Source organism: Polypterus senegalus, chromosome 8 (assembly GCF_016835505.1).
Source record: "Polypterus senegalus isolate Bchr_013 chromosome 8, ASM1683550v1, whole genome shotgun sequence".
Taxonomy (NCBI): domain Eukaryota; kingdom Metazoa; phylum Chordata; class Cladistia; order Polypteriformes; family Polypteridae; genus Polypterus; species Polypterus senegalus.
In genome coordinates this window covers 114,032,947-114,047,946 of record NC_053161.1, presented here as the reverse complement: position 1 = coordinate 114,047,946, position 15,000 = coordinate 114,032,947, and the positions used below count along the sequence as shown (strand labels likewise).

General features: G+C 35.0%; 1 protein-coding gene across 1 annotated transcript in view; it reads left to right on the top strand.

The window, feature by feature from the left end:
- Positions 1-15,000, top strand: part of polr3b (polymerase (RNA) III (DNA directed) polypeptide B) — a 256,221-nt gene that overhangs the window by 197,129 nt on the left and 44,092 nt on the right. The gene's annotated exons all lie outside the window — the stretch shown is intronic.

Below are 15,000 nucleotides of genomic sequence, written 5' to 3'. Positions count from 1 at the left end.
TGTATGATGTATTATATAGTATTATATATATATATATATAGTGTGTAATATATATGTGCATATATATATATAATGTGATATATATTTATATATTGTGTATATATAGGGATATATGTGATAATATATATATATATATATTGTGTAATACATATATATATGTGTGTATACATATTATTATTTTGCATGACATATGGCATCACACATAGTGTATATTATATATATATTATCATATATATTATATATATGGTACATATATATATATACATATTGTTATATATATATATATACACACACATACATAACATATATTCATATTGTGTATATAATATATATCATGGGTATCATAATATATCATATACATATGTGCGTACATATATATATATATTATTATAATATATATATATGTGTATATATACTATATATATGTATAGTATATAATATATATATATATACATATATGTGTACTATATATATATATACATGCATGTATATATATATATATAGTCTATATACATATTACACATGGTTATATATATATACATCATATACTATGTGAATACATAACATATTACACTTATACATATATATATATATTATCATTATAGGTACACACACATACAAATATACATCAGGCATATATATACAACACACATATCAATACACACAGCATATATACATTACACACACACACATTGTATATATTACACATATTACATATATGTGTATATACACTATATTATATTTATATATATATGTCATATATATATATATTATATACATATATATATACATAGGTGGTACATATATATATATCATATATATATCATATATATAAGTTTATATATATATATGCGATATATATATATATACATACATATATATATATATATACATACAGTGATATATATATAATACATACATGTGATACATATATTGCGATATACAAATATATATGGCGTCACAACAACACGTTATATACACAGTATAATGACATATATATCATGTGTTATATGGTAATATATATAACCGTATATACATATATGTATACATATATACATATATATATATACTAATCATATTATTATATAATGTATATATATGTTATATATATGTATATATATGTGTATATATATATATATGTATATATATATGTGTATATATATGTATATATATATATATATATGTGTATATATGATATATGATATATTTATATATATATATATATATATATGATATATTATATATATGTGTATATATATGTATATATATATATATGTATATATATATATTTATATATATATATATATATATATATTAGCATATATATATATAGTGCATATAAACTCATATTGTGATCATCAGATATACGTATACGCATTGTGAAATGCATATCATAATACATAACATCCCGCGCTAAGCTCGCCGTATATACTAAGTCATAAGTATGCGTGGTATATATATATAGTGGTATATATATATATTATATATCATATACATGTATATGTAGTATTATACATATCATATGCTGATATGCATATGTGTTTTAGATTATAATCACATCATATACTTATATTGTTTGCATAAGCTGTATTAATACTGTGCTATTATATATCATAAAAGACATATGTATCATATATTGTATATTTATTATATTACTGTATTACATACAATTACAGAAATATGTGATACAATTAATATAGTATGAACTTTATTACTAGTAGTTATATATGTGTCTAATACAATACAAGCATAATCAAAACCAATATGGAATGATAATTCATACATATATTGATTTATACACAGTATTTACACTGCATTTAAAACAAATATTATGATTGGAAGTTCTCTTATATCATTCTATCAAAGGCAATAATATGATATATATACTTAACTTAGATGACACTACTTATTCATCTCAGTTGAAGGTATATCAAAATAATATATCAATATTTACTGTTTCATATAATATACTATAGTATACACATAAATCATACACTATATAGTAAAAAGCATCAATTATATTATATCAGTTTGTGTACATACACATCTAGTATATATATATATATACAATATAATATATATATTTTCAATATTTATCACATGAGGTATGCAGTATATTACTGCAGCACATATCAGATATGATATGAATAATCACACAATATTATATTAATAAATATTTCTATACAGTCATTTCTAAATAAATAGATAATATATTAAACATATATCTTCACCGAAATTTATTTATAATTTAATAAACACATATTCACAAAAGATATAAATAAAAAAATTATAACACATAAATAATTAAAACCATAATTAATTAATATAAAAAATATATATTTTTTTTAAATCTTATAAATATATAATTTTAAAAATTAATAGTATTCAAATTTGTGTAATATTTTAGATTGAAATATATTAAATATTAATAATTTGAATTAATTTTAATATATATTTATATTGTTCGATGGGTGATGCAAGGAATAATGTAAATGCAGGGAACAGTATTACTTAGCCATTAACCTGATCATGACCCTGCCTGATTGCTGTGTCTGTTTGTAGGAGTGTAGTAGATCCCACCACAATAAATAACCGTGCTCTTCCTGTTTCAAGTGGAATAAAGCTGGTTTTGCTAAAGTACTGAGACTCAACCTCGTGTTTTGGGGTGCAAGACAGAGACTAGCACGTCACAATTTATATTTATGGTTCAGTTCTGTGTTACATACAATCAGACAGAAATAGGTTTGGATACAAGTTTAATATTAGTAGAAGCTTTTTACACTGTATAGTTTACTATGTGGTATTGTTTTTGTCTAATAAAAACAAGCATAATCAAAACCAGATATGGAATATGAATAATTTTATACAATTTTAGAATTTTTAAAGTATTTTCTATGTCATTTGTGCTAAACAAATGATGTTGAGTGTTGGAAAGTTTCTTCTTTTCATTTTCTTGCCCAGAATGGGCCAATATGTGATGAAACTTGGGTTAACTTTAAGATGACATAATTTTGTCATCTGCAAGCCTGAAAGGATATCAAAAATCAGAAAATAGATTCTACTGTGTTCTGATAAATGCGACCATGAAAATCATACAGGCTTAGGAAGAAAAGGGCTCTTAGGCTTGAATCAGTGTGCAGACCCCATCTAGCTATATTAAGGGAAACAAAGAAAATATATATTTTTTCTAAACTCCTTTGTCCTGGGCAGGATCGCAGGAAACCTGGAGCCTATCCCAGCAGCTTTTGATGCAAGGCAGGAAAAATCCCTGGACAGGGTGCCAGCCTATTGCAAAAATTCTGTCTGTACGTCTATCTGTCTAAGATTGAAAATAGGGATACAAATATTTTAAAACATAATTCTGTCACCGGATTAATTTCACAATATCAGGTATTTTGAGCTGTGAACATAAAACTAAAAAGTTTAATAAATACAGAATAAATACAAAAACACATTATGAGGTTTAGTTTTACCACAGTTGGGAGACTATCTTCATCTAAACAACCTGTAGTTCTGTTGAGACATTACCAACTCAAGAATTTTACAAGGTTTATATCACTTCGTTAAGTGATCGGTCAGCCACAATATGCTGATCTTATCTGTTTTATTTACAAAAATGATTTCTCCTGTGTGAAGTGGCAGGTAAATTATTGTTAAAAAATGCAGACATAAACTGTAACATTACTTACTTGTAATTTTTCTGCCCTTACTGTAAAGGTTTTGTTGACCAGCACATTCTGACTTAAGGTGCTTGAATTATCTCTTGATATACAAGAAGCGCAAACAAATGTGGCAGCTCATCATAACGGACATCAGACTCATGCAGCCTGGAATTTATCTTAGTGTGCGTTGCTGTATTAATTGCTGCATACATACTGTATCTTTGGCTCAGTCAGAATTATAGCTAACATCATTTATGAACAGACTGAAATTCCATAAGGGATTATCTATATCTAATACTTCTCCAGTGAAAAGCAACTTTGAAAGTTGCTCAGCACATTTAAAGCAAAATCATCACTTTGGTATGCTTCACTAACACTTGAACCAGAATCTGTCATGCTGTCACTATGAGCTCCTGATAACTGTCATTATTATCACACAGTAAATCGCTTTCTTTGTCACAAGCTTTACGCACCAATTTTCAGCTTGCTTTGTCACCGCAAATGCTGTGTGAACACCCGCCCTCTGTCACCAGCCGCTGTCCACTGGAAGAATATATTTGTGCCGCTCATAGTGGATGACTTTCTGCTTTAGAGTTAAAAGCTACAAGGGTTAAAGTATAACAACAGGAAATTTATTCAAAAATCATATATTATATTCTTACTAATATATTTTAACTAGCAAAATACCCGCACTTCGCAGCGGAGAAGTAGTGTGTTAAAGAAGTTATGAAAAAGAAATGGAAAAATTTTTAAAATAACGTAACATAATTGTTAATGTAATTGTTTTCTCATTGATATGAGTGTTGCTGTCATATATATATTATATATATATATATACACACACATATAAACATTTATACATAGACATAAATACATATAAACATATCCACATATCCACACATACACATATCTATAGATATATACATATACATATCTTATATATATATATATATATACATATATACATACAGATAAATATACTGTATATACACACACACATATATATACACATACATATACACACACACACACATTATATTTTATATATATATATATATATATATAGCAAAATACCCTCGCTTTGCAGCGGAGAAGTCGTGGTGTTAAAGAAGTAATGAAAAGAAGGAAACATTTTGATAATAACGTAACATGATTTTCAATGTAATGAATGCAATTGTTTTGTCACTGTTATCTCTCTCTCTCTCTCTCTCTCTCTCTCTATATATATATATATATATATATATATATATATATATATATATATATATATACACACAGTGGGATGCAAAAAGTTTGGGCAACCTTGTTAATAGTCATTATTTTCCTGTATAAATTTGTTGGTTGTTACGATAAAAAATGTCAGTTAAATATATCATATAGGAGACACATACAGTGATATTTGAGAAGTGAAATGAAGTTTATTGGATTTACAGAAAGTGTGCAATAATTGTTCAAACAAAATCAGGCAGGTGCATAAATTTGGGCACACAAAAAAGAAATGAAATCAATATTTAGTAGATCCGCCCTTTGCAGAAATTACAGCCTCTAAACGCTTCCTGTAGGTTCCAATGAGAGTCTGGATTGTGGTTGAAGGTATTTTGGACCATTCCTCTTTACAAAACATCTCTAGTTCATTCAGGTTTGATGGCTTCCGAGCATGGACAGCTCTCTTTAACTCACACCACAGATTTTCAATTATATTCAGGTCTGGAATGTTGTACTTGTTCCTCTGCATGAATGCCTTAGTGGATTTTGAGCAGTGTTTCGGGTCGTTGTCTTGTTGAAAGATCCAGCCCCGGTGCAGCTTCAGCTTTGTCACTGATTCCTGGACATTGGTCTCCAGAATCTGCTGATACTGAGTGGAATCCATGCGTCCCTCAACTTTGACAAGATTCCCAGTCCCTGCACTGGCCACACAGCCCCACAGCATGATGGAACCACCACCATATTTTACTGTAGGTAGCAGGTGTTTTTCTTGGAATGCTGTGTTCTTTTTCCTCCATGCATAACGCCCCTTGTTATGCCCAAATAACTCAATTTTAGTTTCATCAGTCCACAGCACCTTATTCCAAAATGAAGCTGGCTTGTCCAAATGTGCTTGAGCATACCTCAAGCGGCTCTGTTTGTGCTGTGGGCAGAGAAAAGGCTTCCTCTGCATCACTCGCGCATACAGCATCTCCTTGTGTAAAGTCGCGTACCAATGGTTGAGCGATGCACAGTGACTCCATCTGCTGCAAGATGATGTTGTAGGTCTTTGGTGCTGGTCTGTGGGTTGACTCTGACTGTTCTCACCATTCATCACTTCTGTCTATCCGAAATCTTTCTTGGTCTGCCACTTCGAGCCTTAACTTGAACTGAGCCTGTAGTCTTCCATTTCCTCAATATGTTCCTAACTGTGGAAACAGACAGCTTAAATCTCTGGGACAGCTTTCTGTATCCTTCCCCTAAACCATGATGGTGAACAATCTTTGTCTTCAGGTCATTTGAGAGTTGTTTTGTGACCCCCCATGTTGCTACTCTTCAGAGAAAATTAAAGGAGGAGGGAAACTTACAATTGACCCCCTTAAATACTCTTTTCTCATTATAGGATTCACCTGTGTATGTAGGTCAGGGGTCACTGAGCTTACCAAGCCAATTTGAGTTCCAATAATTAGTTCTAAAAGTTTTGGAATCAATAAAATGACAACGGTGCCCAAATTTATGCACCTGCCTGATTTTGTTTGAACAATTATTGCACACTTTCTGTAAATCCAATAAACTTCATTTCACTTCTCACATATCACTGTGTGTGTCTTCTATATGATATATTTAACTGACATTTTTTATCGTAACCAACGATTTATACAGGAAAATAATGACTATTAATAAGGTTGCCCAAACTTTTGCATCCCACTGTATATACATCTATATATATACATATATATATATACAGTGGAACCTCTCTCGGTCATGAGCGTCCGGTTCCGCATACAACTTCAGTTCACGTACCAAAAGCTTCGCCAAACATTTGCTCTCGGTTCACAACCACACACTTTCGGTATCACGAACAAGCCAGTTTCCTTTGCCTGCCTGGAGCTAAGCTGAGAGAGAGCGAGAGCAGTGAAATGAGAATATTGCCTACTGGGGAGGGGCGGAGGAGATTGTTTCACGCGTGTTTGCTGAACAAGCCAGTTTCCCCTTGCCTCCTGGGCTGAGAGAGAGAGAGAGAGAGAGCACGAGCGAGCAGAACATGTGCCGTGCTGGGGTGGGTGGAGGAGGATATTGCTGCACGTGTTTGCTCGCTCATCTGCAGGCTGTAGTGCAAGTGAACCATCCCCTACCACAGGCAGCCTGAGAGGAAAGAGAGCTGCCATGCTTTTCATTTAAGCAAAGCCCTTGTTCATGGTTTTCATTAAGACGCACTCTCTTTGTGCTCTACAGTATTTAATGTGCTTTTGCAGTTAACTATGGCTTCTAAGCAAGTGGAGAGTGGTCAGAAGAAAGTTTTGAAGAAAATTGAAATCAAAGTAAAGAAAGAAATTACAAGAGGTGGAAAAACTGTTTACCAGTTTACTCATTTACCAATCTGAGAACCCTCGTGCTTTCAAGCAGCACAATGTAAACAAAGCCAGACTGCCAGTAATGTGGAGGGCAAACACGAAGGGTTGGGTCACAAGAACTTTCTTTTTGGAATGGCTGCATGAGGCTTTCGCTCCCACCAGCTAACAGCACCAGAAACACGAGAAAACACCTGAAGGAAAACACTTCATGCCAGAACTTCGACTCATGCAAGTTTAGTTTTCTTGGTGGTTTTGTATTACGGATTTTTCAAAAGTTAATTTTTTAGTTCATAATGCGATTTGTTGTAATGTTATTTTTCTCTTTTTTCAAATGTTCACTTTTTTCCTTGTGCTTAAAACTCGTTAAAAAAATTGTTTACATGGAGGACTTCATCGTGTGATTTGTTGCAATGTTACTTTTTTGGTTGCTTGTGAGTTGGTTTTTAAATGCAGTTCGGATTTGTGCAATGTTTTTTTCTGCTGTGCTTAAAACTCATTTTAAAAACATTGTTTACAGCGATCAGGCTTTAGGTTTAATAGCGTGATCTCCTGCAATCTTACTTTTTTGTTTGCTTGTGAGTTGGTTTTGCAAGCGCCGGTTTTTTTCCTTTTTTTTCTGCTGTGCTTAAAAGTCATTTTTAAAAAATTCTGCTTAAGCATATGCTACAGAGATTAGAGAGAGAGCGGAGCGTGCAGAGAGAGAGAGAGAGAGCGGGCAGCTGACAGGGAAGGGATTGGGAGGGCGGATAGGGTGGGGTGTGTGTGTGTGTGTGTGTGTGTGTGATCGCGCGCTCGCGCTACACTGAGAGAGAGCGCGTGAGCCAGCCTGCTCCTGTAGCTGAGGTAGAGAGGGAGGGGAGGGTCTTTGGTGGTGTGTGTGCTTCAGAGAGAGAGAGAGAGCGCGAGCGAGCCCAGCTCGTGTAGCTGATCAGGGAGCCTGGGTGTTTTGTGTCAGTGTTATTCAATGTTTTACATTAGTTTACTATTACACTGTGGATTCTATGGTGTAATTAACTATATTTGTGCTTAATCTTTACATATTTTTACATATTTACATACAGTTTGTGCGGTCTGGAGCAGTTAATTGTATTTACATACAATCCTATGGGGAAACTGCTTGGTTCACGACCAACTTTCGGTTCTGACCAAAGTTCTGGAACGAATTATGGTCGTGAACCGAGGTTCCACTGTACAGTGAACCCTCGTTTATCACGGTTAATCCGTTCCAGACTCTACCGTGATAAATGAATTTTTATGAGTAGGATTCTTTATTTGTGTCGAATATTTTACTTGAGATACCTGTTTACGACCTTCTAAATATGTTTTTTTAACATTATTAGAGCTCTCTAGACATGAAATAACACCCTTTAGTCACCATTATACTCGTATTACCCAATATATTAGACAAAATAAGAGAAAATAAGACATATTAAACGTTACAAATATTATCATATTACTAGAGGCACTCGCCTTTTAAGGTGACCGACTTTTATCCTCAATTTTTGTGCGCTCCATGTGTACATCAGGCATGTAAGTGTAGTTAATGAGAACATCAAAGTGCCCATTCATAACATCTCCCGAAAACCTGTGTTTTTTTTTTTTTTTTATCCCCTCGAGTGCCTGTCCAAAGTCGTACAATGTCAGCCCGAATCTGTACCGCTAAAGACAGAGTTTCATGCACTAAATAAGCTATAGATGAGAATAAGCAAGCACCATCTCCTGATATTTACTACGCGGTGAGGCATTTGTACTCCATCAACATTAATTATTTCCAGAGACGTAATTTTGTCTATTTTTCCAGCGCGATCGTGCACAAAAGCAAGGGAGGCGATGAGAGCACCAGAACTCTGCTCACATTGCGTCGCTTCGTACCTCAAGCCGCAAGTAGTGAGTCTGTAATAAGCAGAATACTGCTATGCTTTGCACTCACGGGACGGAAGGACAATCCCGAACGCTTTTATATAGTAGATTATTGTACTGTACATTTAACTGCACACAACCACTAACCTATGAAGGCACGACCTCAGTAGGAGAGTCTTCAGAGGTGGTGCAGTATCTTCAGCAGGTGCGTTGTTGTCATCTTCCGCTGAAGGAGTACTAGGAGTAGGCAGTGGGTGTCTGGGTGCGCGGCTGAAGAACATCTTGATTGGCGCTGTCTTTTCATATGCATGAGGAGGCTTTTGTAGGGTATTGCCATCTTTAATCATATCCAAGAGTTTCACCTTCTCCTGGATAGTAAGCATCTTCCTCCAGCGCTTAGTTTTATTGTCAGAAGGCTTAGAAAAAGCAGCACGTTTAGGAGCCATCGTAGGGCTTAGATAAAAGTTCTCAGAAAGCGCATGCGTAGTGACGTAAGCTTGTATGAGAAAAAATCGCGATAGAGTGAAGCCACAAAGTCGAGCGTGATATAGCGAGGATCACTGTATGTATATATATATATATATATATATATATATATATATATATATATATATATATATATATATATATATATATATATACTATATATATCTATACTAATAAAAGGCAAAGCCTCACTCACTCACTGACTCATCACTAATTCTCCAACTTCCCGTGTGGGTGGAAGGCTGAAATTTGGCAGGTTCATTCCTTACAGCTTCCTTACAAAAGTTGGGCAGGTTTTATATCGAAATTCTACGCGTAATGGTCATAACTGGAAGCTGTTTTCTCCATTTACTGTAATGGAGATGAGCTTGAACGCCGTGGGGAGTTTAGTGTGACATCATCACGCCTCCCGTAATCACGCAGTACATAGAAAACCAGGAAGACCTCCAAAAGCGCTGAAGAAAACATGCATTATATAATTGAGAAGGCAGCGAAACAATAAGAAGCGGCGAGTGACATATACAACCATATTCATGAGTTCTGCTACTTGAAACAAAGCACGATGTAAACCTACACTTTAAATTAAGTTCATAGACAGGCTGCGCTGGCGTTTGTAATTTAGTGCCTGCCCATATAAGGCCGTCCGTCAGCGGCAATCCAATAGCAAACTCCACTAAATATTCACGGGTGAAGGACTGTGCTTATGGAGAGGAAGATGAGATGGTCAGGGTGGTGTTTGACACAAACTCAGCGAAACTGCGAGAGAAAGTTTTAAGTGCCAGGACTAAGGTAACATTAAATACAGCCATGGACATAGCGAGATGGCACCAGCACAGCTGGGAACCTTCGATGCATGTACACCGAGCGGCTCACGTGAACTGGCGCAGTGCACAGATAAAAGCAACAGTTCCAAAGAGCTGAACAAAACCGAATTACACAATTGAAAAGGCAGCAAAAATATGAAGCGTCTGATAAGCATATTCATAAATCCAGCTACTGCGAAACAAAGCACACGTGGAAAAAGTCAATGTCCCGCTAAAGGAAGACAGTGTAAAAAAACCCGTGCATGCAGTGTGTCAGGTCTCAGATAAAGAAGAAGACGAGCTGTTTATTGATGCAGTAAGAAACGAATCGATGAATGAAACCTGTCATCTTTACAACGATTGACAAACACGGAATGTAACTTGAACACAACACATCCTACAAATACGAACCTGATTGAAAGAAATAATGATAATCAAATCCTTGATGACAGCAACACTCAGTAACACTCACAAAACAAATACTGTATATTGACAGTCATGTTACGTTATTTTTAAAATGTTCCCTTTTCTTTTTCTAGCTTTTTTAACACACTACTTCTCCGCTGCGATACGCGGGTATATATATATGTATATATATATCCCGATCTACATACTCGAATAATGGATACTTTATTCGCCATCAATGATTGTTTTGGTAAAGCCATACTCAGTGTATTCATTAGATGAGCGGTAAAAAGTAAGAGCGAGGGAGGATGCAGGCTGTAGTGCTTGCGTCAACTCTATCTGAATTGCGCGATCACATTTGAAAAATATATCTTTTCAAGTTCTATTTAGTCCATATGTGTCAAACTCAAGGGCCACGGGCCACATCCGCCCGGCGTGTAATTATATCCGCCCCGAGATCATTTTATATACTGTATTATTGTTATTAATGGCCCAGGTATATGAAGCGCTGGTAACACAATAAACTACAGATCCCATAATGCAGCGCTTCAGCTGCCTTGCGTAACACTTACGCGTTAATCAAGTCTAGCTTATGATGCTGCAAGTTATTGCGAAGCTAGCTCACACGATGCTGGAGAGAAAAGTTGATTCTGAAAATAGAGCCTTTAAAAACCGATGGGAGGCTGAGTATATGTTTACTGAACCCGTGTGTCTCATTTGTGGAGCTAATGTGGCTGTAATTACAGAATTTAATCTAAGACGGCACTATGAGACAAAACATCAGGGTAACCTGAATGCAATGCAGAAGATACAGAAAGCAGAATAATTAAATAAGAATCTGACACTTCAGCGGACGTTTTACCGTGCACAATCACAAAGTGATTTCAAGTGAAGCTGCTTTTATGGGAGACACAAATGCACCAGTGCAATTGCCCCACTTTCCCTGTTGCCAAGTAATGTTAAACCAAGTCGTCACTACGGTGTTCCCAAATCGCACTTTGCTGATAAACTGGCGCACTGAGTTTGCACGGCGCTTTGGTGACTTTGAAGAACAAAAAGTCCGTCTACATGCGGCTCGAACCTTGTGCATGTTTGGTAGCACATATCTGTGTGAGAAGCTCTTCTCAGTGATAAAGACTAACAAAACAGCACACAGGAGTCGCCTCACTGATGAGCACCTGCAATCCATCCTGAGAATCTCCACAACACAGAACCTCACACCAAACAGAAACGAACTTGGTGCCAAAAAAAGATGCCAGGCGTCCAGCTCTAAAATGACATATGAGCAAAGACAACTGAATGATTTGATTTGTTATTGCTGAAAGGAACACATTTTATTTATATTTCCAGGTTTTGTTATGCAGCATGTTCATATTTGAATTTGTATAATTTTGACAGGATATATTTTTATGGAGAGCAAAATATTATAAGTTGTTTAAGGTTTGAGTTGATTTATTCAGGAATAATATTCCTGTCTGTTTTTACCATTCCTACCAAAGATATTTCTGTCGACTAAATAAAAATTCCTTCTATTTAAAATTTAAATAGAACTTGAACAAATACTGATAGTTCATAATATCCACGCAGACTTGCACGTAAGAGCGGGAGTTATCCATTTTAACAAGCAGCGTATTGCACTGATACGAAATAGCTGTGTGTGTATATATGTAGATATGTATGTATATGTGTATATATATGTTTATATATGTGTGTGTGTATGTATATATATATATATATGTATTTGTGTGTGTGTATGTATGTATGTGTGTATGTATATGTATGTGTATATATGTAGATATATATGTATGTATATATGTGTATATGTATAGATATGTATATATATGTTTATGTGTGTATGTAAATATGACAACAACGCTCATCACTCACAACAGTGACAAAACTATTACATTGACAATCATGTTACGTTATTTTCAAAATGTTTCCTTTTCTTTTTCATTGCTTCTTTAACACACTACTTCTCCGCTGCGAAGCGCGGGTATTTTGCTATACACTAATAAAAGGCAAAGCCCTCACTGACCGACTCACTGACTCATCACTAATTCTCCAACTTCCCGTGTAGGTAGAAGGCTGAAATTTGGCAGGCTCATTCCTTACAGCTTTCTTACAAAAGTTGGGCTGGATTCATTTCGAAATTCTACGCGTAATGGTCATAACTGGAAGGTATATTTCTCCATATACTGTAATGGAGTTGAGATCGAAAGCCGTGGGGGGCGGAGTTTCGTGTGACATCATCACGCCTCCCACATAATCATGTGAACTGACTGTCAACGCAGTACGTAGAAAACCAGGAAGAGCTCCAAAAAGCACTGAAGAAAACATGCATTATATAATTGAGAAGGCAGCGAAACAATAAGAAGCGAGCGAGTGACATATACAACCATATTCATGAGTGCTGCTACTTCGGAAACAAAGCATGGTGTAAACCTAAAGTTTAAATTAAGTTCATAGACACGCTACCGCTGGCGTTTGTCATGCCCACGGGTAATGCGGGATACAAGTTTAATGAGAGGACGCAGGATATAAACGAGAGTTTTGATCACTTTGTAACTAAGTTAAAATTGCAGGTAAAGGGCTGTGCTTATGCAAATTCTGAGAGACTGTGTTTGTGGGGGATTGACAGTTAAGGCGGGTGGGGGAGTCACGTCATCATCTCCCCTCCCATTCATCTCATTTTGCTCTGAGCTGAGCTCCACAGCTAACGCAGTCTTACAGAAGTGACTTTGTGATGCTGCTACCAAATACTCACAGAAAAATCCACAAGTTAATACACACGCTGTCTCTAGAGTTTCTCCACACTGAATCCTCCAGGCACTACTTACAAAAGGTTACATTGACAATCATGTTACGTTATTTTTAAAATGTTTTCTTTTCTTAGCACAAGCACAGCTGAGAAGCTTCGATGCATTTGCTCCATAACGCGTTAAAAAATAATGCATTTAATCTCACTTTTAATTCCAAGCAAAGGGGAACTTCTGTCAATGCATGATTTCCTGGTACACCGATTACATTGATCAGCGCTTCCCGATTCATTTTACCCTCGCACCCCCTTGGTTTGAGAAGAAGTATGAAAAAATATGAGCTTAACACAGAAAAACAGATCACCAATTGAAGCTTTATGAATAATCGATTCGCCATCAATAATTGTTTTGGTAAAGCCATACTCAGTGTAATCCTCCTTCCATTTTATAAATTTTTACGCCACTAGCCATGATTAAATGAATGGTAAAAAAGTAAGAGCGAAGCGAGGGTGACTTATTCAGGCAGGCAGGCAGGCGACAGCTCCATAGCTTGAATTTGGATATAAGTATATTCTATTTAGTCCCCAGAAATATCTTTGGTAGGAATGGAAGTTGAATTTAGTCTTTAAATTTCTATGGTAAAGAAAAAGTTATGCAATGATGACTAAATCTAAATATATAAAGTCAAAACTTGTATATATAAAGTCATTCCCGAATATACAAAGTCAAAACTTGATTATATAAAGTCACTGTCGGAATAAATAAAGTCAAAACTTGAATATATAAAGTCAGCGCTGGAATATATAAAGTCAAAACTCGAATATATAATGTCATTCCGGAATATATAAAGTCAAATCTTGAATATATAAAGTCAGCGTCGGAATATATAAAGTCAGCGTTGGAATATATAAAGTCAAAACTTCAATATATAAATTCAGCGTCGGAATATACAATGTCAGCGCTGGAATATCCATCCATTTCCCAACCCGTTGAATCCGACCACAGGGTCACGGGGGTCTGCTGGAGCCAATCCCAGCCAACACTGGGCGTAAGGCAGGAACCAATCCTGGGCAGGGCACATGCATCATTTTCAAAACATTAACCGAACAGTGTTTTTTTAATTTACTTTTTCTGAATATGTTTTTGTTGACTTACTTCAGTTCAGAGTCATTTCAATCAATATATTTTGACTTTGACTTTATATATTCAGGAATGAGTTTATTTACTCCGATGTTGACTTTATATAATCAGGAATGACTTTATAAATTCCGACGCTGACTTTATATATTCAGGTTTTGACTTTATATATTCCATCGCTGACTTTATATATACCGACACTGACTTTATATATTCAAGTTTTCACTTTATATATTCCGACAGTGACTTTATATATTCAAGTTTTGACTTTATATATTCGGAAATTACTTTATATATTAAAGTTTTGACTTTATATATTCTGACGCCAACTTAATATATTCAGAAAATC